Below are 26,930 nucleotides of genomic sequence, written 5' to 3'. Positions count from 1 at the left end.
TGAAACCCCGTCTCTACTAAAAATACAAAAATTAGCCAGGCATAGTGGTGTGTGTAATCCCAGCTACTCAGGAGGCTGAGGCAGGAGAACTGCTTGAATCCGGGAGGTGGAGGTTGCAGTGAGCCGTGATTGCACTGCTGCACCCTAGCCTGAGTGAGAGAGTGAGAATCTGTCTCAAAAAAATAAAAATAAAAACAAAAAAGATGAGACTCTCCATGAGCACATAACTAGACAAGTCCTTGTGAGGACACAGCAAGAAGCTGGCTGTCTACAGGACAGGAAGCGAGCCCTCACCAAGCACTACATTTGTCAGCACATTGATTTGGGACTTCCTAGTCTCCAGAACTGTGAGAAATAAATCTCTGTTCTTCAAGCCAACAGTCTATGGTATTTTGTTTTTATTTATTTTCTTTCTTTCTTTTTTTTTTCTTTCTTTTTTTTTTTTTTTGAGGTGGAGTCTTTCTCTGTCACCCAGGCCTAAACTGCAGTGGTGCAATCTCGGCTTACTGCAACCTCCACCTCCTGGGTTGAAGTGTTTCTCCTGCCTCAGCTTCCCAAGTAGCTGGGACTACAGGTGCACACCACACCCAACTCATTTTTGTATTTTTAATGGAAACGGGGTTTCATCACTTTGGCCAGGCTGCTCTTGAACTCCTGACCTCAAGTGATCTACCCGCCATCACCTCCCAAATTGCTAATTGCTGGGATTACAGACATAAGCCACTGCATCTGGACCTTTTTTTTTTTTTTTTTTTTGAGACAGAGTCTCGCTCTATTGCCCACCTGGAGTGCAGTGGCATGATCTCAGCTCACTGCAAGCTCCGCCTCCCGGGTTCACGCCATTCTCCTGCCTCAGCCTCCCGAGTAGCTGGGGCCTGCCACCATGCCCGGCTGGTTTGTGTATTTTTAGTAGAAATAGGGTTTCACTGTGTTAGCCAGGATGGTCTCAATATCCTAACCTTGTGATCTGCCTGCCTCAGCCTCCCAAAGTGCTGGGATTACAGGCTTGAGCCATCTTTTTTTCCTGATAGAGACAGGGTCTCCCTCTCCCAGGCTGGTCTCAAACTCCTGGGCTCAAGCGATCCTCCTGCCTCAGCCTCTCAAGGTACTGGAATTACAGATGTGAGCTGCCACGGCCAGCCAGTATTTCATTATAGCAGCCCAAGTAGACTAAGACAGACATGTTTCATGAATGAGAAATAAACCCCTGAGATGTGGATGGTGTTTGTTCCTGCAGCAAAACCTCATCTATCCTGACCAATAGAGTCCAAAGCTGTTGCATTAACTCCTCTACAATACTGTCTCTTTACTTGCACTAAAAACTTCATTTAAAAATTTTTTTTTTTTTTTTTTTTTTTTTTTTTTGAGCTACAGTCTCACTCTGTCACCCAGGCTGAAATGCAGTCCTGCAATCTCAGCTCACTGCAACCTCCGCCTCCCGGCTTCAAGCAATTCTCCTGCCTCAGCCTCCCAAGTAGCTGGAACTACAGGCATGTGCCAACACACCTGGCTAATTTTTGTATTTTTAGTAGAGACAGGGTTTCACCATGTTGGCCAGGCTGGTCTTGAACTCCTGACCTCAGGCAATCTGCCCACCTTGGCCTCCCAAAGTGCTAGGATTACAGGCATGGCCACTACACCTGGCAAAAACTTCTTTATGATAACTGTATCTCTATACGAATGAGCAAACCCTTTCTGCAGTTCAAAATGAAAGAAGCCTGAAAAGAACACAAAACTAACAAGAACACAAATGAACATCAGGCAACAAGTTAGAAATACTGGCCCTCTGGCGTACCCATAAACTGCATACAGGTTAGTTTCTTCTTCAACGTGAAACAGCCTGAAGGAGGTGAGCCTTGCACTTAGGGGAGCTGGAGGAGATGAAACAGTTTGGAGCTGGGGTCTGAAAAGGAGGGAGCCCAGGAGCCCTGCTCAGCAAGTCCTGCAAAGGCAGAGTCCAGTGCAAAGACCTTCTTCCTCCCTCCCTCTCCCTCGGACTTAGATCTTTGCACGTTCCTCAGAAGCCTTATTTGCTTACCAACATGAAAAGGCTAATTTGACATGGGGCCAATTCTCGAGGCTCTCTGCTTGTTTTCCACAAAGATTCCCTTTGAAGATCAGCTCCTCTGAACTGCTCTCCCTCCACGCTATCAGAAGTGCCACATTCTGTCGGCTTTTTAGAATTTTTCAATGCGGCTTCACTCTGATTTCCAGGGTGCCTTGACTGTTGGCAACTGGAAGGCTCATGGTGAAGTTTAATTTTTCTTTTTTCCTTTTTTTGGGGGACGGAGTTTAGCTCTTGTCACTCAGGCTGGAGTGCAGTGGTGCAATCTCGGCTCACTGCAACCTCTGCCTCCTTGGTTCAAGCGATTCTCCAGCCTCAACCTCCCGAGTAGCTGGGATTACAGGAGCCCGCCACCACGCCCAGCTAATTTTTTGTATTTTTAGTAGAGACGGGGTTTCATCATGTTGGCTAGGCTTGTCTTGAAATCCTGACCTCTCATGTGACCCACCCACCTCGGCCTCCTAAAGTGCTGGGATTACAAGCGACACCCACCGCGCCCAGCCTAATTTTTAATTTTTTTGTAGAGATGAGGTCCCACTATGTTGCCCATGACTGGTCTCAAACTTCTGGGTTCATGAGATCCTCCCGTCCACGCTTCCCAAAGTCCTAGGATTACAGGCGTGAGCCACCACACTCAGCCTGACTTTATTATTATTATTTTTTATAGTAGTTCTAGATTCACATCCCCTCTATCATAAGAGGAGTGAGTATCAAGCACGCACACGCAGCTCAAAACACTTTGCCCAGCCACACCCCCACGGGAGACAGCAGTGACAAATCTTTAGCAATAAACGGAAGTTTAACTAAGCTATGCTACATTAAGGGCTGGTTAATTTCGTGCCAGCCACCATGGTCATACGATTAGCCCGAGTCAATAGGAATCGGCATAGAGGGTGTTTTAGATCTGATGCAATAAAGCTAAACTCCATCTAAACTGTAAAACCCTAGCTGATGTAAAATAAACTACGAAAGTGGCTTTAAAACTTCTGAACACACAATAGCCAAGGCCCAAAATGGGATTAGACACCCCACTACAGAGATATCCCATATACCTCTTGACTGTACACATGCACAGCATCCCTGATGATCAAAATCCCCCAGCAGTACAGTACATTTGTTGCAATCAACAAACCTACATTGCCAAATCATTGTCATCCAAGTCCATAGTCTACATTAGGGTTCACTCTTGGTGACGTGTATCCATCATCATAGAATCATACAGAGTAGTTTTACTGCCCTGAAACTCTTCTGCTTCCTTTCTCCTCATCCCTCCCCACCTAATCCCTGCAATGACTGATCTTTTTTTTTTTTTTTTGAGACGGAGTCTCGCTCTGTCGCCCAGGCTGGAGTGCAGTGGCGCGATCTCGGCTCACTGCAAGCTCCGCCTCCTGGGTTTACGCCATTCTCCTGCCTCAGCCTCCTGAGTAGCTGGGACTACAGGCGCCCGCCACCGCGCCCGGCTAATTTTTTGTATTTTTAGTAGAGACGGGGTTTCACCGTGGTCTCGATCTCCTGACCTTGTGATCCGCCCGCCTCGGCCTCCCAAAGTGCTGGGATTACAGGCGTGAGCCACCGCGCCCGGCTATGACTGATCTTTTTACTGTCTCCATAGTTTTGCCTTTTCCAGAATGTCATCTTTGAAATCATACAGTATGTCACCTTTTTATTTATTTATTTATTTATTTGAGGCAGAGTCTCTCTCTGTCACCCAGGCTGAGTGTAGTGGCATAATCTCAGCTCACTGCAAGCTCCGCCTCCTGGGTTCACACCATTCTCCTGCCTCAGCCTCCCGAGTAGCTGGGATTACAGGTGTCTGCCACCACACCCGGCGAATTTTTTTTTTTTTTTTTTTTTTTCTAGTAGAGACGGGGTTTCACCGTGTTAGCCAGGATGGTCTCGATCTCCTGAGCTCGTGATCCGCCCTCCTCAGCCTCCCAAAGTGCTGGGATTACAGGCTTGAGCCACCGCGCCCAGCCGGATTTCTTTCATTTAGTAATATGCATTTAACTTTCTTCCATGTCTTTTCACACTTCGATAGCTTATTTCTTTTTAGCCCTGAGTAATATTCTGTCATCTAGATGTACCACAGTTTAGTTATCCATTCACCTACTAATGAACATCTTAGTTGCTTCCAAGTTTTGGAAATTATGAGTAAAACTGCTATAAACTTTAATTTCTGTTTCTTTTTTTTTTTTTTTTGGAGACAGAATCTCACCTTGTCGCCCAGGCTGGAGTGCAGTGGCGCAATCTCAGCTCACTGCAAGCTCTGCCTCCCAGGTTCATGCCATTCTCCTGCCTCAGCCTCCTGAGTAGCTGGTACTACAGGCGCCCGCCACCACACCCAGCTAAATTTTTTTTGTATTTTTAGTAGAGATGGAGTTTCACCATGTTAGCCAGGATGGTCTCGATCTCCTGACCTCATGATCCACCCGCCTTGGCCTCCCAAAGTGCTGGGATTACAGGCATGAGCCAGTGCACCCAGCTCCTACTGACACCTTGATTTCAGCCTTCTGTCTTCCAGAGTTGGGAGATAATTAATTCTATGTTTGTTTGTTTGTTTGAAATGGGGTCTCACTCTATTGCCCAGGCTGGAGTGCAATGGCACAGTCACAGCTCAAGGAATCCTCCTGCCTCAGCCCCCTAAGCAGCTGGGACCACAGGTGTGTATTTATTTATTTATTTATAGAGGCAAGTCTCACTGTATTGCCTGGGCTGGACTCAAACTCCTGGGATCAAGTGATCCTCCTGCCTCAGCCTCCCAAGTAGCTGAGACCACAGGTGCATGTCACCATAACTGGCTAATTTTTTTTTTAAGAGATAGGGTCTCACTATGTTGTCCAGGGTCATCCTGAACTCTGGGGCTCAAGTAATTCTACCACCTCAGCCTCCCAAAATGCTGGGATTACAGGCATGAGCCACTGTGCCCAGTCTTTTTTTTTTATTTATTTTTTTTTTTTGACACCAAAGTTGTGGTCCTTTGTTACAGGGAAGGAAGGGAGCAGGGAGGGAGGGAGAGGGAGGGAGGAAGGAAGGAAGGAGAGAAAGGAGAGAAAGAGAAAGAAAGAAAGAGAGAAAGAAAAAGAAAGAAAAAGAAAAGAAAGAAAGAAAAGAAAGAAAGAAAGAAAGTTAATTTAACATATAGGCAAGGCTCAGTGGCTCATGCCTGTAACCCCAGCACTTTCGAAGGCCGAGGACAGGCTGTGTCAGCAAGGCCCTGCTCTCTCTCTAGCTTCTACCCAAGGATCCTAGCAAACAAATGCAGAAGGTGAGATTCAGTCTGGAACCCATCAGGTAGAGAGAAGGCAGCCCTGTGACCCAGCAGGGAAGAGTGCCCTAGGCAAAGAGAACTGCAACAGTGATACCCCTGAGGCAAGGAGGGACTCAGTTGAGCTGGAGGACCTGTAAGAGGCCCTGTGTGGCTGGAGCATATTGGAAGTGAGAATAGAGGGGCGAGCAGGTCACCGATCAGGCAGGGCCCTGAAGGATTAGGAGTCAGAGTTTTAGTCCCAGTGCACTGGGAGGCTCTGGTGCATTTGGAGAAAGGGAGTGTTGTGGTCCAATTACAGCACAGAAACTATTTCACTTAACTGTATGGTGACAAGGAACAGAGATTTGGTGCTAAACTGCAGGGGTGGGGGTGGAGGGGTGTGTGTGTGATGTATGCGTGTGTGTGGTGTGTGTGTGTGGTATGTGTGTGTGTGGTGTGTGTGTGTGTGTTCTAACGACACTGTATTAGCCTAAAGTCCCTGGGAAATGGAGCCTTAGACAAGGATGGAAGTGCTAATGCTTTATCTGGGAGACACAAACAGTGCAGGAACGATGAGAGAAAAGGAAAGTGAAGAAAGGGAGGATGGAAAGTGATATAAATAATGAGGGCTATGGGCAGAATTGGGTCCCCCCAAAATTCATAAGTTGAATTTGTTTCTTCCTTTTTTTTTTTTTTTTTTTTTTTTTTGAGACAGAGTCTTGCTCTGCCACCCAGGCTGGAGTGCAGTGGCGTGATCATAGCTCACTGCAGCCTCGACCTCTTGGGCTCAAGTGATCCTCCCACCTCAGCCTCCCGAGCAACTGGGACCATGGGCACACACCACCACACCCAGCTAACGTTTTCTTTCCCTTTTTTTTTTTTTTTTTTTTGAGACAGTCTCACTCTGTTGCCCAGGCTAGAGTACAGTGGTGCGATCTCGGCTCACTGCAACCTCTGCCTCCCTGGTTCAAGCGATTCTCCTGTCTCAGCCTCCCGAGTAGCTGGGATTACAGTTGCATGCCACCACACCTGGCTAATTTTCGTGTTTTTAGTAAAGACAAGGTTTCGCCATGTTGGACAGACTAGTCTTGAACTCCTGACCTCAAGTGATCAGCCCATCTCGGCCAACTAAAGTGCTGGGATTACAGGCGTGAGCCACTGCACCCGGCCATCACTACCATTCTTATATTCTGAGTTAGAACAGAGCATCCCTTTCATTAGATGGCTGGTGCTTTTCAGAAAAGAAATTGACCAGTATTCATGTTTGTATCAACCTCTGCTCCATCACCTAGCAAATGTTTTGCCTATGGGAGCCATCTGGTAGAGACTTGTTTTGTTTTGTTTTTTGGTTTTTTTTTTTTTGAGACCAAGTCTCGCTCTGTCGCCCAAGCTGGAGTGCAGTGGCACGATCTCGGCTCACTGTAAGCTCCGCCTCCTGGGTTCACGCCATTCTCCTGTCTCGCCCTCCCGGGTAGCTGGGACTATAGGCACGTGCCACCACACCCGGCTGATTTTTTTTTTATTTTTAGTAGAGACGGGGTTTCACCGTGTTAGCCAGGATGGTCTCGATCTCCTGACTTGTTAAGTAAGTCTATATCCTGTTGTAGGGTATTAGCCCAAAACACTCCCTACAGCAGGCATCCTAGCTTGTTTTTCTCCTGCCCTCTCCCTACCCCAAGAACCATGCACCCTGTTTCTAGTAGCACCCGTTTAGAACCCATCCCTGCCACATTCTCTGTCATTGAGATTCTGGTGGGGCCTTTAACCACCATTCCTCCTTCTCCCGTCACCTGCCTGGTTTCAGTGGCTGGTGCCCATAATACTGTAAAATATAACCGATTACCATCCCTTGGCCTCCAGTCTGTGGGTGCAGCTGTTAACTCCACCAGAGTCCCTGAACCACAACAAGCTTTTTGCTGAGACATTTGAGAAAGAACCTCTTGTTGCCTTTCCTACTGAATTTGAGAGGGTGGCTGCAACCATTTCATGACCCACTAGCCAGACTTGGTCTCAAAATTGAGCCATGAAACAGGAGGCTGGATCTGAGATGTAAAGAGGGAGAAACAAGCCGTGCCTGGAGTTATGTGAGCCAATACATTCCTTTTTTGCTTAAATCAGTTTGGTTTGTCTTTCTAGCGCTATTTATTTATTTGTTTGTTTGTTTGTTTGTTTATTTGACAGGGTCTCGCTCTATTGTCCAGGCTGGAGTACAGTGGTGCGATCTCAGCTCACTACAAACTCCCCCTCCCAGGTTCAAGTGATTCTCCTGCCTCGGCCTCCCAGGTACCTAGGACTGCAGGTGCACACCACCACATCCACCTAATTTTTGTATTTTTCGTAGAGACAAGGTTTTGCCGTGTTGCCTAGGCGTGAGCCACCACGCCCGGCCTAATGCACACTTTCTTTCCCTGACTTGGGCTGTCATTTAGATACAAGTGCAACTGCACAACACAGGGAACTTTCCAACAGGCAGTAATCACCGTGATTTGGGGTCCTGGAAAAGTCCCTTTATGATCATGCAGGCTTGGTCAGGTTCCTTTTTTTTTTTTTTTTTTGAGATGGAATTTTGCTCTTGTTGCCCAGGCTGAAGTGCAACGGCGCGATCTCGGCTCACCGCAAACTCCACCTTCCAGGATCAAGTAATTCTCCTGCCTCGGCCTCCCGAGTAGCTGGGATTACAGGCACCTGCCACCACGCCTGGCTAATTTTGTATTTTTAGTAGAGATGGGGTTTGTCCGTGTTGGTCAGGCTGGTCTCAAACTCCCGACCTCAGGTGATCTGCCCGCCTCGGCCTCCCAAAGTGCTGGGATTACAGGCGTGAACCGCCACGCTCGGCTTTTTTTTTTTTTTTTTTTTTTTTTTTTTTGAGATGAAAAAGACTAAAGTACAGTGGTGGGATCACGGCTCGGTGTAGCCTCCACCTCCAGGGCTCAAGCAGTCGTCCCTCCTCAGCCTTCCAAGTAGCTGAGACTACAAGTATACATCACCATGCTCGGCTACATTTTTTTTTTTTTCAGAGACGGAAGTCTCACTACATTTCCCAGGCTGGTCTTGAACTCCTGGACTTAAGTGATCCTCCCGCCTAGGCCTCCCAAAGTACTGGGATTACAGGCATAAGCCACCATGCCCAGCCCAGTTTATTTTACTTTAATACCAGCTTTGAGATATCATTCACATACTGTAAAGATAACTCTTGGTTTTGTTTTTGGTTTTGAGACAGGTCTCATTCTGTTGCCCAGGCTAGAGGGCAGTGGCACAATCATAGTTCAGTGCCACCTCTACCTCCTGGGCTCAAGCAATACTCCCACCTCAACCTCCTGAGTAGCTGGGACCAATGGTGCACGCCACCACACCTGGTTAATATTTCAATTTTTTTGTAGAAATGGGGTCTTCCTTTGTTGCTGAGGCTGGTCTTGAACTCCTGGGCTCAAGGGACCCTCCCACCTCAGCCTCCCAAAGTATTGAGATTACAGGCACGAGCCACCACATCCAGCAAGATCACTCTCTTAATGTGTATGGCTGGGATCACTTGAGCCTAGGAGTTCGAGACCAGCCTAGGCAACATGGCATAACCCTGTCTCTACCAAGAAAAATACAAAAATTGTCCAAGCACACTGATACACACCTGTAGTCCCAGCTACTCAGGGGAGGCTGAGGTGGAAGGATTGCTTAAGCCCAGGAGGCAGAGGCAGCAGTGAGCAAACGTGGGCAATTAGAGCCAGACCCTGTCTCAAAAATAAAAAATAGTAAAGAAATAAATAAAGTACATAATTAGGTGAATTTTAGCGTATTCATAGACTCATGCATCAATCATGGTTACCTAATTCCACAACATTTCCATTACCCCCAAAATTAACCTTGTCCCCACTAGCAGTCACTCTCCATTCCCCCTCCTCCAGCCCCTGACAACCACTAACCTACTTTCTTCCTCTGTGGATTTGCTTATTCTGGACATTTAATATAAATGGAATCATACAGTATCATACAGTAGGTTGTCTTTTGTGTCCGGCTTCTTTCACTTCATATAATGATTTCAAGGTTCATCCATGCTGTAGCATGAATCAGTACTTCAGTCCTTCCTACGGCCGAGTAATAGTCTGTTCTATGGATATACCAAATTTTGTTCATGTATTCATCAGTTCATGGGTATTTGGGTTATTTTCACTTAGCTATTATGAATAATGCTGCTATGAGCATTCATGTACATCTTTATGGGAACAGGTTTTCTATGTGTATACATATATTTTTTGTTGGTTTTGTTTTGTTTTTGAGATGGAGTCTCGCTCTGTTACCCAGGCTGTAATGCAGTGGCACAATCTCAGCTCACAGCAACCTCTACCTCCCAGATTTAAGCAATTCTTGTGCCTGAGCCTCCCATGTGCCTTAGCTGGGACTACAGGCACGTGCCACCACACCTGGCTAGTTTTTGTATTTTTAGTAGAGACAGGATCTTACCATGTTGCCCAGGCTGGTCTCAAACTCCTGACCTCAAGTGATTTGCCTGTCTCAGCCTCCTAGAGTGCTGGGATTACAGGCGTGAGCCACCATGCCAGGCCTAGAACTCATTTTTTTAGAAGGATCCTAGCATTCATCCATTCATGAGCTCAGAGCCTTCATGACTTAATCACCTCTTAAAAATCTCACCTCCCAACACTGTTGCACCAGGGATTCAGTTTCCAACACGTGAATTTTGGGGGACACATTCAAACCACAGCACTGCCTGAGGCCTCAATTCTACCCTCCCAGCCTATGGCACTTTGGCCAAAAGCCTCTCTGTTTCTCCTATTAACTTTTAGGAGAATTTCTAATTTTAGTAAATGGTAATGACCAGCATGCTCACTTTGCTGAGAGCTCTCCTGGGCTGGCTAGAACGTCAAGGCCTCTTCGTATTTCCGTTTTCAGTCATTTATTCCCTTCCTTGCTGGACCTATTTTTAAAATTTACCAAATCAAACAAAAGCAGTTTCAGAAAAACAGCTGGCCACATCACAGTTTGGTTCAGTTCTACAGAAAGTCTGACTCTGTGAAAGCTCTTTAAAAAAGAAAGGGGCCAGGTGCAGTGGCTCACGCCTGTAATCCCAGCACTTTGGGAGCCTGACGCAGGTGGATCATGAGGTCAGGAGTTTGAGACCAGCCTGGCCAACACAGTGAAACCACTTCTCTACTAGAAATACAAAAAATTAGCTGTGTGTGGTGGAGGGCACGAGTAATCCCAGCTACTTGGGAGGCTGAGGCAGGAGAATCGCTTGAACCCGGGAGGTGGAGATTGCAGTGAGCCAAGATCGAACCACTGCCCTCCAGCCTGGGCGACAATGCGAGACTCTGTTTTAAAAAAAAAAAAAAAACAGAAAGGTTCCCACTAATTTAGCCTTTCCAATCGATGAGAGCTGCCAACCTTATTAAGTAGTGAGAGCTTTGGTGAGAGCTCTGAGTCAATAGGATGGCAGTTACAATATTTAAACTCAAATTCTTTTCACATATGAGTTTTTTTTTTTTTTAGCAGCTAATAGATATTTCCTTTACCTTGCACTGGATTCCCCAAATCTGATATATGATAATAAAATTATGAATATATGAATAATTTGCACACATTAAATTTTGCAATTGCTCTGAAAAGTGTTACCAGGCATTTTAAATATTTTTTTGAAATTTCCTGATTAAGAGGTTTCGGAAATCAGTTTGGAACTATGACTAAAATGAATTCCTTTATTTCTACGTTTAAGATTCTGTCGATGGTGCAGACGACATGATTTTAATGTAAATGTGAGCCTACTTTTAAGTCTTTTACTTAATGTGTTTTCATTGTGAATCTAATGATATGCAAACTCAAGCTTTCAAAATAGATGTCTCTTCCACTTTTTTTTTTTTGAGACGGAGTCTCGCTCTGTCGCCCGGGCTGGAGTACAGTGGCCGGATCTCAGCTCACTGCAAGCTCCACCTCCCGGGTTCACGCCATTCTCCTACCTCAGCCTCCCAAGTAGCTGGGACTACAGGCGCCCACCACCTCGCCCGGCTAGTTTTTTGTATTTTTTTAGTAGAGACGGGGTTTCACCGTGTTAGCCAGGATGGTCTCGATCTCCCGACCTCGTGATCCGCCCGTCTCGGCCTCCCAAAGTGCTGGGATTACAGGCTTGAGCCACCGCGCCCGGCCTAACTCTGCTTTTTTCATTATTTTAATAGTTACTGGAAAAGTTCACTTTGGACATGTGATTTTTCTAACACTTATTGCCATCCTCACAGAGGATTCATTTTGTATAGCCTTGTGTCTAGCTTCAATACAAAACAAATGCTGACCTAAATAATGAAAGCATCCATTCACAGGGCTCTTGGGAGATGCTGTGTGCTGTGCTGCATGTTTTGCAACGAGCTGATCTTCTCATCAATCCGGTAAGGTAGGTGCAATTCTTATTATTACTCCCATTCCACAGATGAGTAGACTAAGGCTGAGGCTGAGAAGTTACAGCTCTTGCCCAAGGTCCAACAGCAAGAATAGGGCAATAGGGCCAGGCACAGTGGCTCACACCTGTAATCCCGGCATTTTGGGAGGCTGAGGTGGGAGAATCAGATGAACCCAGGAGTTCAAGACCAGCCGGTCAATGTAGTGAGACCTCATCTCTACTAAAAAAAAAATTTTTTTAATTACCCAGGCGTGGTGTCACACACCTGTAGTCCCAGCCACTCAGGAGGCTGAGGCAGGCAGATTGCTTGAGCCTAAAAATTTGAGACAGCAGTGAGCTATGACCATGCCACTGCGCTCCAGCCTGGGTGACAGAGACCATGTCTAAAAAAAAAGAGTAGGGTGGCCGGGCGCGGTGGCTTAAGCCTGTAATCCCAGCACTTTGCGAGGCCGAGACAGGCAGATCGCGAGGTCAGGAGATTGAGACCATCCTGGCTAACACGGTGACACCCCGTCTCTACTAAAAACTACAAAAAACTAGCCGGGCGAGGTGGCGGGCGCCCGTAGTCCCAGCTACTCTGGGAGATTGAGGCAGGAGAATGGCGTAAACCCGGGAGGCAGAGCTTGCAGTGAGCTGAGATCTGGCCACTGCACTCCAGCCTAGGCGTCAGAGCGAGACTCCGTCTCAAAAAAAAAAAAAAAAAAAAAAAGAGTAGGGCAACGGGTAAAAACTAAAGAGTTTAAAGTAGAAAAGTGAGATCAGATTTGTGTTAAAAAGAGGAGAAAAGGTAGATGAAAAGCTGTTATAATAATTCAGTGGGAGCAATGGACAGGATTTAGAGTGATGAACCCAAGACAAGCTAAAGTTGATTAAATGGTACAGTGGACTAGATGTAAAGGAAATGATTCACCCAGAAAAATTTAGGCAAGGCATGGTGGCTCATGCCTGTAATCCCGCACTTTGGTAAGCCAAGGAGGGCAGATCACTAGAGGTCAGGAGATGGAGACCAGCCTGGTCAACATGGTGAAACTCCGTCTCTACTAAAAATAGAAAAATTAGCTGGGTATGGTGGCGGGCACCTGTAATCCCAGCTACTCAGGAGGCTGAGGCAGGAGAATCCCTTGAACCCAGAAGGCGGAGTTTTCAGTGAGCCGAGATTGCGCCACTGCACTCCAGCCTGGGAGACAGACTGAGACTCCATCTTAGAAAAAAAAAAAAAAAAAAAAGCCCATTCTGCCTGTTTCGTGAGAAGAGACTGCCATGGAGACAGAGGGGAAGCTGCAGACAGTTAAGAGGTAAGGTAGGTGCAATTCTTATTATTACTCCCATTCCACAGATGAGTAGGCTAAGGCTGAGGCTGAGAAGTTACAGCTCTTGCCCAAGATCCAACAGCAAGAATAGGGCAACGGGGCCAGGCGCGGTGGCTCACACCTATAATCCTGGCACTTTGGGATCGGATCAGATGGGGCGGGAGGATCAGATGAGCCCAGGAGGTCAAGACCAGCCTGGCCAACATAGTGAAACCCCGTTTCTACAAAAACTACAAAAGTTTGGCTGGGCGTGGTGGCTCACGAGGTCCCAGCCTTTGGGAGGCCAAGGCAGGTGGATCATGAGGTTAGGAGATGGAAACCATCCTGGCTAACATGGTGAAACCCTCTCTCAACTAAAAATACAAAACTTAGCCGGGTACTGTGGCACACGCCTGTAGTCCCAGCTACTCGGGAGGCTGAGGGAGGACAATCGCTTGAACCCAGAAGGTGGAGGTTGCAGTGAGCTGAGATCGCAGCACTGCACTCCAGCCTGGGCAACAGAGCGAGACTCCATCTCAAAAGAAGAAGAAGAAGAAGAAGAAGAAGAAGAAGAATAAATTAATTAATTAAAAATAAAAACAATAGCCATCTTGGCAACAACTGGTGCTGCCTAAATGAGGAGGCAGGGCCAGCTGTGGAGCGCTCCTGGGGGCCTGGCCAGCAGGGTACCTGTCCTCCACCCCCTAGTGCCTGGTACCCCTGCGGTGAAGCCAGCTGAGCATGGAGACTGAGAGCCTGCCAAGAGCAAGAGAGGTTTTCAGGAGGGGACCTGGAGAAGCCTGGTTCCAATGCCAGCATGAGCATCCGGTTCTTAGTCAGTGTCCCTCCTGGGCATTCTCTTCTCTTCTCTTCTCTTCTCTTCTCTTCTCTTCTCTTCTCTTCTCTTCAGACAGAGTCTCACTCTGTCACCCAGGCTGGAGTGCAATGGTAAGATCTCAGCTCACTGCAACCTCTACCTCCTGGGTTCAAGCAATTCTCCTGCCTCAGCTTCCCAAGTAGCTGGGACTACAGGTGCCTGCCACCACGTCCGGCTAATTTTTGTATTTTTAATAGAGACAGGGTTTCACCACATTGGCCAGGCTGGTCTCAAACTCCTGACCTCAGGTGATCTGCCCGCCTCAGCCTCCCAAAGTACTGGGATTACAGGTGTGAGCCACTGCGCCCTGCAAGAGATCATTTCTCATCCAGACGGCTACTGAGAGTAGGACCCCAGAGAGTGTTCATTTTTGAGTGCAATGTGGGAACCAGGCCTTGAACCCACCCTGTGGGCTTTCCACTAAGAGCCCACAGAGCCGGGTTCAAGGCTTGGTTCTCCCACTTACAGGGCTTGAGCAATTCACTTTCCCTCCCCGAGTCTTGGTGACCTGTGCTGTGAAATAGAGAGAGACACCTACCACCTGCTGTCAGAGCCCATCAAGGTAAGAACACAAGAGGGAGGTGCCCATCAACATGGGTCCTCTTCATGGAAGAGGGGCAGAGGAAAGATTCATGCATGATTAATGACTGGCGGCAATTTCCTGCCTGCCTTTGAAATGAATCAAAACTAAGTGAAAAAGCATGGCTGAGGCAAAGCATTTGGGTCTGCAGGGACTCTGCAGTGGACCAGAGGAGGCCTGGGGCTGGCTGAGTCATCTAAGTGGGTGATCGGTTTTTTCCTGTTTTCAAAAAGAGAGCCAGGTTCCAGAGGGGATACGTGGAGTGGGATTAAACGTTTTCCTCCAAGCATCCTCCCAGTGGAAGCCTTCCCAAGCAGCATCATCGGGTAAATTTCCGTTGCCACTATCTGAAAGAACTGGGAGGAGGAATGGCAAATTTCTTTTTTCTTTTTTTTCTTTCTTTCTTTTTTTTTTTTTTTTGAGACAGAATCTCTCTCTGTCACCCAGGCTGGAGTCCAGTGGTACAGTCTTGGCTCACTGCAACCTCCGCCTCTTGGGTTCAAGCAATTCTCCTGCCCCAGCCTCCCAAGTAGCTAGCTGGGAATACAGAGGTGTGCCACCACACCTGGCTATTTTCTTTTTTTTTTTTTTGGTATTTTTAGTAGAGACAGAATTTCACCATGTTGGCCAGGATGGTCTCGATCTTCTGACCTCATGATCCACCTGCCTCAGCCTCCCAAAGTGCTGGGATTACAGGCGTGAGCCACCACGTCCAGCTGGAATGGCAAATTTCTGATCCAAAGATAGTGTCTCTCTAAATCTCAAAAATTTTTTTTTTTTCTTTTTTTTTTTTGAGACAGAGTTTCACTCGGTCACCTAGGCTAGAGTACAGTGGTACCATCTTGGTTCACTGCAAACTCCGCCTCCCAGGTTCAAGTGATTCTCATGCCTCAGCCTCCAGAGTAGCTTGGATTATAGACATGTGCAGCCACAGCTGGCTAATTTTTGTATTTTTAGTAGAGATGGAGTTTCACCATGTTGGCCAGGCTGGTCTCGGACTCCTGGCCTCAATCCACAATGCTGGGATTATAGGTGTGAGCCACCGCGCCCAGTCTAAATTCTGAAATCCTTATAGCTGAAATGAATTACTTCAAAATAATACAAGAGAGGCAGATGTAGTTACGTGTATAGATTAGACCAGGTCAGCCTGACTTGATGGGTGATGGGTATGTGAGGGGTTTTTTTTTAATCAATAAAAGTTTGTTGTTTTTAAATAGCAAAAAGTTATTTTAAATATAATATCCAATACTCAATATGTATCAGCCTTTTTTCTTTTTAAAACAAATTTTTATTTCTCAATTATACCTAAAAGAGTCTTTTTAAAGTTAATAGTCTTTTTTTTTTCTTTCTCCTTTTTTTTTTTTTAGGGACAGAGTCTTACCTTGTCACCTAGGCTGGAGTGCAGTGGTGCAATCATAACTCACTGTAACCTTAAACTCCTGGGTTCAAGTGATTCTTCTGCCTCAGCCTCCCCAGAAGCTGGGATTATAGGCATGCAACCATAACTGGCTAATTTTTTTTTTTTTCAGAGATGGGGGTCTCGCTCTGTTGCCCAGGCTGGTCTCGAACTTCTGGTCTCAAGTGATCCTTCCACCCCAGTCTTCCAAAGTGTTGGGATTACAGGCATTAGCCACCACACCTGGCCTAAAATTAATATTCTTTAATGAAGCAATTCCACTTTTAGGAATTTTGCATGAAAGAGATGCAAAGCAGATTACTAGAAAGAGCTGGGTGGTTTTTAATTGCAAAAAAATTGGAAATAACCAAAATGCCTATTAATAAAAGACTGCTTAAAAATTATAGTATGCCTGGGCCGGGCGCGGTGGCTGAAGCCTGTAATCCCAGCACTTTGGGAGGCCGAGACGGGCGGATCACGAGGTCAGGAGATCGAGACCATCCTGGCTGACACAGTGAAACCCCGTCTCTACTAAAAAATACAAAAAAAAACTAGCCGGGCGAGGTGGCGGGCGCCTGTAGTCCCAGCTACTCGGGAGGCTGAGGCAGGAGAATGGCGTGAACCCGGGAGGCGGAGCTTGCAGTGAGCCAAGATCACGCCACTGCACTCCAGCCTGGGCGGCAGAGCGAGACTCTGTCTCAAAAAAAAAAAAAAAATTATAGTATGCCTGATCAATAGAATGCTAAGCACTGTTTACAAAAGAAAGATGATATGAGGCTGGGTGCGGTGGCTTATGCCTGTAGTCCCAGGACTTTGGGAGGCCGAGATGGGCAAATCACTTGAGGTCAGGAGGTGGAGACTAGCCTGGCCAACTTGGTGAAATCCCGTCTCTACTAAAAATACAAAAACTAGCCGGGCATGTTAGCGTGCACCTGTAATCCCAGCTATTCCGGAGGCTGAGGCAGGAGAATTGCGCCACTGCATTCCAGCCCAGACCACAGAGCAAGAGACTCCGTCTCAAAAAAAAAAAAAAAATTAAAGTAAATAAATAAGTAAATAAAACAAAGGATGATATGAAAGCAAAAAATAAACTAAGAAAAATGTTTGCATCTCACACCAGGCGCGGTGGCTCACGCCTGTAATCCTAGCACTTTGAGACACCGAGGCAGGTGAATCATGAGGTCAGGAGATCGAGACCGTCCTGGCTAACACGGTGAAACCCCGTCCCTACTAAAGATACAAAAAGTTAGCCAGGCATGGTGGCATGTGCCTGTAGTCTCAGCTACTCGGGAGGCTGAGGCAGGAGAATCGCTTGAACCCGGGAGGCGGAGGTTGCATTGAGCCGAGATTGCACTATTGCACTCCAGCCTGGGTGACGGAGCGAGACTCCATCTCAAAAAAAAAAGGAAGGAAGGAAGGCAGGCAGAGAGAGAGAGACAAGAAAGAGAGAGGAAGGAAGGAAGGAAGGGAGGGAGGGAGGGAAGGAGGGAGGGAGGGTGGCCATAGTACCCTATTAAGTTTCAGGTGTAGGGGTTAGTCATCAAATATTATTAAGATGGGTCCTATTTCCATTTGAAATGTAAATATCATGTACATGACAATAGATTCTTTCGTATAGATTCAAGATCAAAACCTTGAAGATACCTGCTGAGATAGACTGTTGACTCCAGGGGTTTCTTGCTTTTTTTTTTTTTTTTTTTTTTTTTTTTTTGAGATGAGTCTTGCTCTATCGTCCAGGCTGGAGTGCAGTGGCTTGATCTCGGCTTACTGCAAGCTCTGCCTCCCCGGTTCATGCCGTTCCCCTGCCTCAGCCTCCCGAGTACCTGGGACTACAGGCACCCACCACCACGCCCAGCTAATTTTTTTCTTTTTTTTTCTTTTTTTATTTTTTTGAGACGGAGTCTCGCTCTGTCCCACTGGCTGGAGTGCAGTGGCACGATCTCGGCTCACTGCAAACTCCGCCTCCCGGGTTCCTGCCATTCTCCTGCCTCAGCCTCCCAAGTAGCTGAGACTACAGGTGCCTGCCACCACGCCCAGCTAATTTTTTGTATTTTTTTTAGTAGAGACGGGGTTTCACCGTGGTCATGATCTCCTGACCTTGTGATCCACCCGCCTCGGCCTCCCAAAGTGCTGGGATTACAGGTTTGAGCCACGCTAATTTTTTTCTTTGTATTTTTTAGTAGAGATGGGGTTTCACCCTGTTAGCCAGGATGGTCTTGATCTCCTGACCTCATTAGCCAAGATGGTCTTGATCTCCTGACCTCATTAGCCAGCATGGTCTTGATCTCCTGACCTCCTCATCCGCCCACCTTGGCCTCCCAAAGTGCTGGGATTACAGGCATGAGATGCCCGACGGACTCCGGGGGTTTCGATCAATACCATAACAAACCTTTTGCCTTTGACATACTCTGAATTTTGTTGTTTGGGGGCTGGGTGTGTGTGCGTGCAGTGTCCATCTGTATCAGTGCCAGTGCCTGCTACTTCCCTGGTTCTGTGTTGAAGAGAAGGATGTATAAAGAATCATGAAACATTAGCCCTCACTTTGTTTTGAATTACAGACTAATGTGAGTGTTCTCAAAACTGAATTTTCTTCCTTAAAATTAAAGCATTTTTTTCTTTTGGATTTAATGAGGTATTGCTAACTGAAGCCAGTTTGACACAGTGAGAGAGATGTCAAATTGATTTGAAAGGTATGCAGTCTGATTTAAAACCAAACCCTGAATCCTTTTAAAAAACAATAAAACGTATTTTACATACAAAAAAAATCATGTATATATGTTAGTATATGGATAGGAAAAACTAGAAAGGAAGAGGGTTAGCCAAGCCATCCAATGTCTTGTTTCTCTGTATGTTCTCAGCTTAGATGCTGCTGAGAACATACAGAGAAATAAGAAGTTTCAGTGTAAATTCTACAAAGAAAGAGAACTTTTGTTTCGTTCTCTGTTATGTTCCCAGTGTCTGACACGTAATATCTACTTGGTAAATATTTATGGGGCGGAAGGAAGAAGGAAGGGACGGAGGATGAGAGGAAGGAGGGAGCGATCGAAAAGAGTCCTGGCCCCTGAGTTGTTCACTGTTACTCACAGCCAGGCTTGGAAACCGATGTGTGGGCAGAGTGCAAAGAACATGGGGAGAAAAGGGCTCTGAGTTGGTAGGGACTTTGCATAAACTCTCTCTCGTCCTTATGTTAGCATCCTCCTTTCCACAGAAGAGAAGTCATTTGCAAAGTCATCAGGCATGAAGCCCATCTTGAAATTCAAGGCTTAGTGGGCATCGTGGCTCAGGCCTATAATCTCAGCATTTTTGGAGGCTGCAGCAAGAGGATTGCTTTGAGCCCAAGAGTTCGAGACCAGCCTGGACAACATAGTGATACCCTATCTCTTAGAAAAAAAAAATTAATTAGGCTGGGCACAGTGGCTCATGCCTGTAATCCCAGCACCTTGGGAGTCTGAGGTGGGCAGATCACCTGAGGTCAAGAGTTCAAGACAAGCCCAGCCAACAGGACGAAACCCCATCACTACTACTAAAGATACAAAAATTAGCCAGGGGTAGTGGCGGGCGCCTGTAATCTCAGCTACTCAGTAGGTTGAGGCAGGAGAATCGCTTGAACCCAGGAGGTGGAGGTTGCAATGAGCCAAGATCGTGCCACTGCACTCCAGCCTGGGTGACAGAGAGAGACTCCATCTCAAAAAAAAAAATTAATTCAAAAACAAATTCGAGGCTTATGTGGTTGCAGAGAACACTCCTCTTTCAGGACAAATGAGAACGAGATATTCCTGTGAAGTCGGGGGCACAAGTATTGGCAATGAATGTACTGTATCTCCAAAGCAGATAGATCTTAGACAACCAGAAACTCTGGGAAAAGGACACACTCATCAACCTCTGGGGGAAACTGGCTTCAGGTAACTCAAAGGTGACACCCAATGTCGCTCTGAGGAACTACACAGAAATCCTAAACGATGTTAAAAAAGAGGGAGCAAGGCTGCCCTTTACTTCCACTGCTGTCCAGCCAGCTCCATAAGGCTCTGAGAGTCTGGGCTGAATGAGGAGACTGGCCAGGGCTTGGCTAAGAGAACCTTTCACTCAAAAGTAAGCCCAAAGCAAGATGAGCTGCATTCTCGAGGCTGCTGTGTGTTTTCTCTGCCTGAATAAGCTGCTGCTGATGTATTTATCTGGGTTCTTTTCTGATTCCCGTGACTGCATTTGAATAGCAGAAATCCTGGCAAGAGGAGACGAAGATTTGGGCTAAAAACTTGACTGAGGCTAACATCTGAGGAGGACCCTGGAGTCACAGGAGCCTGGGTGGGAATCTGCTTTGCCACCTACCAGCTATGTAGCTCTGCTCACATGACTTCACCTTGCTAAGCCTCAGTTTCTTGCTTGTAAGTGGAGATGATGATACCTATTTTGCAAGGTTGCCGAGTTGATTGCATGACGTCACCAACGTGCACAGTAGTAAAAACGAAAAGGCTTAGCAAGTGTTGATGTCATTACTATTGTGGCTGACATTTACTGAGCCCTTACCAAAGCCTTTGACAATCACTGTCTTTTTTCCTTCCTTCCTTTCTGTCTCTTTTTCTTTTTTTGAGACAGGGTCTCACTCTGTTGCCCAGGCTGAAGTACAGTGGCCTGATCACAGCATCATGGCTCACAGCAGCCTTGACTTCCCGGGCTCAAGCAATCCTCCCATCTCAGCCCCCTCCCCCCTACAAGAAGCTGGGATTACAGGCATGCAGCAGGCACCACACTCAGCTGATTTTCAATTTTTTTGTAGACACAGTGTCTTGCTATGTTGCCCAGGCTGGTCTGCAAATCCTGGCCTCAAGCAATCCACCCACCTCAGCCTCCCAAAGTGCTACGATTACCGACATGAGCCACCACACCCAACAAATCACTGCCTTTTTCAATGCTCACAACAAACCTCTAAAGTAGTTAATATTTCTTTTCTTTTTGAGACAGAGTTTCGCTCTTGTCGCCCAGAGTGCAGTGGCGCGATTTTGGCGCACTGTAACCTCCGCCTCCCGGGTTCACACAATTCTCATGTCTCGGCCTCCTGAGTAGCTGGGATTACAGGCACCCGCCACCACACCCGGCTAATTTTGTATGTTTAGTAGAGACAGGATTTCACCGTGTTGCCCAGGCTGGTCTCAAACTCCCAACCTCAGGCGATCAACCCGCCTCAGCCTCCCAAAATACTGGGATTACAGGTGTGAGCCACCGCACCTGGCAACTCTTCTTTTTTTCTTTTCTTTTTTTTTTTTTTAAGAAACTCTCACTCTGTCACCCAGGCTGGAGTCCAGTGGCGCAATCTCAGCTCACTGTAACTTCCGCCTTCCAGGTTCAAGTGATTCTCTTGTCTCAGCCTCCCAGCATAGCTGGGACTACAGGCATGTGCCACCACGCCTGGCTAATTTTTGTATTTTTGGTGGAGTTGGGGTTTTGCTGTGTTGACCAGGCTGGTCTGGAACTCCTGGCCTCAAGCAATCCGCCTGCCTTGACCTCCCATGCTGGGATTATAGGTGTGAGCCAGTGCACCTGGCCTAAAGTAGCTAATATTTCCATCTGCATTGTGTAGGTGGGTAAAACCGAGGTCCAGAGAGAATGATGAAGATCGCATATTAATAAGTAGCTAAGCTGGGATTCAAATCCAGTCCATCTGACTTCAGAATGCCCACTGTGAAGCATTACTGCATAGTGGCTCTGTTCATCCCTGAGATGTCTGAGGAAAACAAACCTAGAGAGTGGCTCCAGTATATTATTGTTGAGGAGATCATTCAAAATTAAATATACTTGGCTAGGTGTGGTGTCATGTGCCTGTAATGCCAGCTACTCAGGAGGCTGAGGCAGGAGGACTGCTTGACCCCTGGAGTTCCGGCCCACCCCAGACAATATAACAAGACACCCCTCTCTAAAAATCATAATAGTTTTTTATTTTATTTTATTTTTTTTTTTTTGAGACGGAGTCTCACTCTGTCGCCCAGGCTGGAGTGCAGTGGCGCGATCTCGGCTCACTGCAAGCTCCGCCTCCTGGGTTTACGCCATTCTCCTGCCTCAGCCTCCTGAGTAGCTGGGACTACAGGCGCCCGCCACCGCGCCCGGCTAATTTTTTGTATTTTTAGTAGAGACGGGGTTTCACCGTGGTCTCGATCTCCTGACCTTGTGATCCGCCCCCCTCGGCCTTCCAAAGTGCTGGGATTACAGGCGTGAGCCACCGCGCCCGGCCCATAATAGTTTTTTAAAAGATTAAATGTACCTGATTTTTAAATGGGCCAAGAGTCTGAAAAGACATTTCTCTAAGGAAGAGGTACAAATAGCCAGGAAGCACACTCAAAAATGCCCAGTTTCTGTTTGTTTGTTTGTTTGAGATGGAGTTTCATTCTTGTCACCCAGGCTGGAGTGCAATGGCGAGATCTCGGCTCACCACAACCTCCGTCTCCCAGGTTCAAGTGATCCTCCCGCCTCAGCCTCCTGAGTAGCTGAGATTTCAGGCATGCACCACCATGCCCGGCTAATTTTGTATTTTTAGTAGAGACGGGGTTTCTCCGTGTTGGTCAGGCTGGTCTCAAACTCCTGACCTCAGGCGATCCGCCTGCCTCAGCCTCCCAAAGTGCTGGGATTACAGGCATGAGCCGCTGTACCCGGCATTTTTTTAATTTTTAAATAAAAGATGCTCAAGCTGGGTGCCGTGGCTCACACCTGTAATCCCAGCACTTTGGGAGGCTGAGGCAGGTGGATCACCTGAGGTTGGGAGTTTGAGACCAGCCTGGCCAACGTGATGAAACCCCGTCTCTAGTAAAAATACAGAAATTAGTCAGATATGGTGGTACGCACCTGTAATCCCAGCTACTCAGGAGACTGAGGCAGGAGAATCACTTGAACCTGGGAGGCAGAGGTTGCAGTGAGCCAAGATCACGCCACTGTACTCCAGCCTGGGCAGCAGAGTGAGACTCCATGTCAAAAAAAAAAAAAAAAGGAAAAGAGTGGGTATAAATGTGACTGCAAAACTGCCTGAGTGGCTACTCCCTGCTTACAGGGTAGCCTGATTCTGCAGGAACAGTTACAGAGATGTAACACCTAAGGAGTTGTAACACCACTGCTTTTTTTTTTTTTTTTTTTGAGACGGAGTCTCGCTCTGTCACCCAGGCTGGAGTGCAGTGGCCGGATCTCAGCTCACTGCAAGCTCCGCCTCCCGGGTTCACGCCATTCTCCTGCCTCAGCCTCCCGAGTAGCTGGGACTATAGGCGCCTGCCACCTCGCCCGGCTAAGTTTTTGTATTTTTAGTAGAGACGGGGTTTCACTGTGTTACCCAGGATGGTCTCGATTTCCTGACCTCGTGATCCGCCCGTCTCGGCCTCCCAAAGTGCTGGGATTACAGGCTTGAGCCACCGCGCCCGGCCAACACCACTGCTTTAATAAAGCTGTTTTATTTTACCTCCGCTTGCCCTTCAGTTCTTTCCTGGGCAAAGCCAAGAACCCTCATGGGCTAAGCCCCACTTTTGGGCTCACTTGCCCTGCATCAGTGGTAAATTTCATTTGGCCTCTGGAGAGAATGTTGTTAGTGTTAAGCACGGTTTAAGGTCTAACAGATGAATGGATAGTAAAGGGGCAGGGAGGAGAAAGGGGAAGGCGTATCCCTTGCCTCCAGCCTTCCAGAGTCCAGGAGAAATTGTAGTAGGAAGAGGGCAGGACTGTTTCTAACTGCAACCAAGTACAGGAACTCAACCAGATTACATACTGTTCAGATTGCTCGGCGAAAGCATGAACTTTGCAGATCTCTCAACAAGGTAGTAAAACACCACTGCAAACAGCAACAAAGACAGGCTGCAAGCAACTAATTGAGGTATCCAGAAGAGAGACTTGATACCACCACATCAAAATAGGCTCTGCCAAGCCCACAGCCCCCAGGCAACAGACTCTGGGTCTGGACATGACTAGAATGAGTCCTCAGCCTCCAACTGGTCTGTCCTGGACCTGTGGGAATAGCAGAGTTCTGTGAGACTTCCATTATGATGTGAGTTTCAGTAAGGATTACTTAGTGCGTGAGAGCTGTGTGACAAATACAGCGGCCTCAAAATTTACTTGTCTATTTTGTCCTTTCTGTAAAAACAGCTTTGTTGAGATGTAATTTACATGCTATAAAATTCACCCTTTAAAGTGAACAATTCCATGGTTTTTAGTATATCCAGAGTTGCAGCATCTCACCACAATCAATTTTAGAATATTTTCATCATTCCCCAAAGAAATCCTGTACTGGCCAGGTGCAGTGACTCACACCTGTAATCCCAGCAGTTTGAGAGTCCGAGGTGGGAGGATTACTAGGGCCCAGGAGTTTGAGACCAGCCTGGGCAACATAGCAAGACTTGCATCTCTACAAAAGTAAAAAAAAAAAATTGTCCAGGTGTGATGGTGCATACCTGTAGTCCCAGCTACTTGGGAAGTTGAGGCAAGAGGATTGGTTGAGGCCAGGAGTCTGAGGGAGGCTACAGTGAGCTATGGTTTCACCACTGCACTCCAGTCTCCACTCCGGTGAAAGAGTGAGCCCTTGCAAGAAAGAAAAGAAAAAAAAGAGAGGGAAGGGGAGGAAAGAGAAGGGGAGGAGAGGGAAGGGGAGGGGAGGTGGAGGGGGAGAGAGGAGGCTAAACACAGTGGCTCACTCCTGTAATTCCAACACTTTGGGAGAATGAGGTGGGCAGATCACGAGGTCAGGAGTTTGAGACCAGCCTGGCCAACCTGGTGAAACCCCATATCTACAAAAAATAGAAAAATTAGCTGGGCGTGGTGGTGCACGCCTATAGTCCCAGCTACTCAGGAGGCTGAGGCAGGAGAATCGCTTCAACCTGGGAGGCAGAGGTTGCAGTGAGCTGAGATCGTGCCACTGCACTCTAGTCTGGGCAACAAGAGCAAGACTCCATCTCAAAAAAAAAAAAAAGAAAAAAAAAAAAACAGACCAGGCATGGTGGCTCATGCCTGTAATCCCAGCAGTTTGGGAGGCCGAGGCAGGCGGATCACGAGGTCAGGAGACCATCCTGGCTAACATGGTGAAACACCGTCTCTACTAAAAAAATACAAAAACATTAACCGGGTGTGGCGGCAGGCACCTGTAGTCCCAGCTACTAAGAAGGCTGAGGCAGGAGAATGGCATGAACCCAGGAGGCGAAGCTTGCAGTGAGCAGAGATTGCGCCACTGCACTCCAGCCTGGGCAACAGAGCAAGAGTCTGTCTAAAAAAAAAAAAAAAAAAAAGTCACTCCCCATGTCCTTCCATTCACTTCCCAGCCCCCAGGAACCAGGAATCCATTTTTGTCTCTGGATTTGCCTGTTCTGTACATTTCCTATAAATGGAATCATACACTTTGTCATCTTCTGTGTCTATCTTCCTTTTGCTCAGCATAATGTTTTCAGGGTCTATCCATATTGTAGCATGCACTTCATTCCTTTTTTTTTTTTTTTTTTTTTTAGACTGTCTCACTCTGTCATCCAGGCTGGAGTTCAGGGGAATGATCTCAGTTCACTGCAACCTCTGCCTCCCGAGTTCAAGTGATTCTCCTGCCTCGGCCTCCCGAGTAGCTGGGACACAGGCACCTGCCACCACGCCCAGCTAATTTTTGTACATTTTTAGTACAGATGGGGTTTCACCATGTTGACTAGGCTGGTCTCGAACTCCTGTCCTTAAGCAGTCCTCCCAAAGTGCTAGGATTACAGGTGTGAGCCACCGCGCCCACTTCATTCCTTTATATGGCCAAATACTATTTCATTGTATGGGTAGACTACATTTTCTTTATCCATTCATTAGTTGAGGGACATTTGGGATGTCTGCACTGTTTGGCTATAACAGAGAGTAATGACAGTACCAACATTAATACAGCTATGGGCATTTGTGCACGAGTTTTTGAGTGCATAGGCGTTTTTAGTGCTCTTGGGTATTTACCTAGGAGCGGAATTGCTGGGTCATATGGTTAACTTTTTGTTTCCCAGGCTGGAGTGCAGTGGCGTGATCTCAGTTCACTGTAACCTCTAGCTCCTGGGTTCAGGCAGTTCTCCTGCCTCAGCCTCCCGAGTAGCTGGGATTACAGGCATCCACCACCATGTCCAGCTAATTTTTGTATTCTTAGTAGAGATGGAGTTGGAGACGGGGTTTCATCAGGTTGGCCAGGCTGGTGATCTGCTTGCCTCAGCCTTCCAAATTGCTAGGATTACAGGCATGAGCCACCATGCCCAGCTACACCCTTTTTTTCTTTTTCTTTTTCTTTCTTTCTTTTTTTTTTTTTTTTTTTTTTTTGGAAACAGAGTTTCACTCTTGTTGCCCAAGCTAGAGTGCAGTGGTGTGATCTCAGTTCGCTGCAACCTCTACCTCCCGGTTCAAGCGATTCTCTTGCCTCAGTCTCCCGAGTACCTGGGGTTACAGGCGCGCACCACCCAGCTAATTTTTTGTATTTTTAGAAGTGGGGTTTCACCATGTTGGCCAGGCTGGTCTTGAACTTCTGACTTCAGGTGATCCACCCACCTCGGTCTCCCAAAGTGCTGGGATTACAGGTGTGAGCCACCGTGCCTGGCCATATACCCACTTTTAATAACATGCAGGTTAAAGGTGGGCACGGTGGCTCACGCCTGTAATCCCAGCACTTTGGGAGGCCTAGGCAGACGGATTCACAAAGTCAGTAGATCAAGACCATCCTGGCCAACACGGTGAAATCCTGTCTCTACTAAAAAATACAAAAAATTAGGAGGGCGTGGTGGCACGCGCCTGTAATCCCAGCTACTCAGGAGGCTGAGGCAGGGGAATCACTTGAACCCAGGAGGCAGAGGTTGCAGCGAGCCGAGTTCGTGCCACTGAACTCCAGCCTGATGACAGAGCAAGACTGCATGTCAAATAATTAATTAATTAATAATATGCCGATTAAGTAGTGGTTTATGCAGAATTTCTAGGGAAGGGGTGGTAACTTTTGGGTCCTCAGGGCATTGCCAGGAAATGGGCAGTAAGTCCTGGAGTGTTGCCATGGCGATGGTAAACTGACATGGCACACTGGTGGGCATGTCTAATGGAAAGCTGCCTAGTCCTCAACTGGGTCCGGTGTCTGAG

General features: G+C 47.1%; 1 protein-coding gene across 5 annotated transcripts in view; it reads left to right on the top strand.

Annotated features, from left to right (window-relative positions):
- The window catches only part of GSPT1 (G1 to S phase transition 1), a 125,117-nt gene that overhangs the window by 20,954 nt on the left and 77,233 nt on the right, over window positions 1-26,930 (top strand). For 3 of the 5 annotated variants that reach the window (XM_077987321.1, XM_077987323.1, XM_077987320.1), the window contains one exon: window positions 11,633-11,703. The gene's annotated coding sequence lies outside the window, so the exon portion shown is untranslated. Of the gene's footprint in view, window positions 1-11,632; window positions 11,704-14,343; window positions 14,438-26,930 lie in introns of all 5 variants that reach the window. The other 2 variants (XM_015125632.3, XM_015125633.3) reach the window with 1 other exon arrangement.

The sequence above is a fragment of the Macaca mulatta genome, chromosome 20 (assembly GCF_049350105.2).
Source record: "Macaca mulatta isolate MMU2019108-1 chromosome 20, T2T-MMU8v2.0, whole genome shotgun sequence".
In the NCBI taxonomy this organism is placed as follows: Eukaryota; Metazoa; Chordata; class Mammalia; order Primates; family Cercopithecidae; genus Macaca; species Macaca mulatta.
The sequence above is the reverse complement of the archived record's forward strand: the minus strand, read 5'-3'. Positions and strand labels throughout refer to the sequence as shown.